The sequence below is a fragment of the Cygnus atratus genome, chromosome 2 (assembly GCF_013377495.2).
Source record: "Cygnus atratus isolate AKBS03 ecotype Queensland, Australia chromosome 2, CAtr_DNAZoo_HiC_assembly, whole genome shotgun sequence".
Classification (NCBI taxonomy): Eukaryota; Metazoa; Chordata; class Aves; order Anseriformes; family Anatidae; genus Cygnus; species Cygnus atratus.
The window spans coordinates 22,058,028-22,059,742 of NC_066363.1; positions in this window are offsets into that span (position 1 = coordinate 22,058,028).

Sequence of the window (1,715 nt, forward strand, 5' to 3'; positions counted from 1 at the left end):
ATCTTTGTCTCCCACTGCCTGCTTGTTTGACCTTATTGTGTTGTGGAATAGAAAAGAAAGAAAAGAGAACGGGTAAGGGGAGAGGGGATTCATGCTAATAAAATCCAAGACAAGATCACAGCCCTCTGATCATCACTGGAGATGCTATTATTTGGTTGTTGTCCTATTTGCTGCCATTGCTCATTTCGGATTCCTGCCTTGCTGTAATAAGTCACACTCTTTCCAGCCATCATCCCTGTATTGACAGGCAAATGTCACCCACGTTTGATTGACGTCCATTGCTCCTGAATACAGAAGTATGATTTAGGAATCAATTCTGTTTGTTTATTTAAACAGCTCTTTGTGTACCTTGTGTATTTGTGAGCAGGACAAGTTGCTTAATATTTTCTCCGGAGAAATGCCACTAATATTGCACATTCACCTTCCTACCCTGTCACAGAGGTGCCCAGCAGCTCTTGGGGGAGGAGAAACCTTTCACCAAAGGAAAAAAAAAAAACTCAACAAAACACTCTGCTGCCGTCAAGTTAAGCCAGAGAGATGTTTTTTCTCAGGTCCGGGCATCTGTTGATCTGCATATGCCCCACACTTTCCTTCAGCTTCCGAACGAAAGGGAACTCTTTTCCTTGTGTCACTTAGTCAGCAAAGCAGCGTCTGGTTTTAACACTGGGAAACACTACAGCCAGTTATGAGCGTGTCACTTTCAATTTATGAACAGAAATGTTTCCTTCTCTGCATTTATAATTGTAATTGGGGAGGGGGGAAGAGGGAGATCCGAAATTGTGAGAGAAGCTAATGTCTATTACCGTGCATGGTGGGAGGCATATTTTCGAACAACTTCCACTTGGACAATCGGTAACAGTAAAGCATCCCTACATTTAAAGTGATATTTCCCAGAAAGTACTAACATGGCAGGGTGGCCTCAGGGGTGCGTTAAGCAGGAGGTGGATTGACCTTTTAATTCTCGATCGGTGACCTGAAGGGTGCCCAGAGGCTGCTAAGCAGATCTCTTCCTTTCGGTCTGCTCCAGAAAGAGCTGTCATCACACGATGCAGCTAGTGAGTGAGCCTCACGATTTCACTGTTCATCCGTTTGCGGAGGGGGGGGGGGGGGGCCGGGGAGGGGAGAGAGAAGGGGGGGGGAGGAAAAAAAATATATATATTTCCCACACTGCCAGAGTAATGCCAAACTCTCTGTGAGTGGGAAGAGCAGAGCAGATGCTGGAATGAGATGCCAAAGCAGCTCCCCTTTCCCCTGCGCTTTTGGGTGCCTATAAATTGCTCCAGCGCGCTCGTCAGCCTCCTCCTCTCCTGGCAGGTGGCACCCGGGCAGGATCCCGCTCTCCTCCGGCTCCGGCAGCGCTCGGCGGTGCGGGCTCTCGGCGGCGGCGGCAGCAGCGGGGCTGAGCCCCGTCACCTCTGCGGGGAAAGAGCGAGAGAGGAGAGAGCGGGGCGACCGCGACAGGCAAGTCCCAGGGAAAGTTGACTCGGACTGGCACAGCGTGCAGAGAGAGAGAGAGAGAGAGAGAAAAAAAAAAAAAAAAAAAAAAAAAAAAGTCGATCGCCGGCGGGAGCATAAAAGTGCGGGCGGCCGGGGAGGCGGCAGCTCTCCTTCCTTCCCTCTGCCCTTCCTCCGTCCCTCCGTCCGTCCCTCCGTCCGTCCCTCCTGCCCCCCCTACTCCCGCAGCGGCCGCACCGCGCCCCGGGACCCGCGGGTGC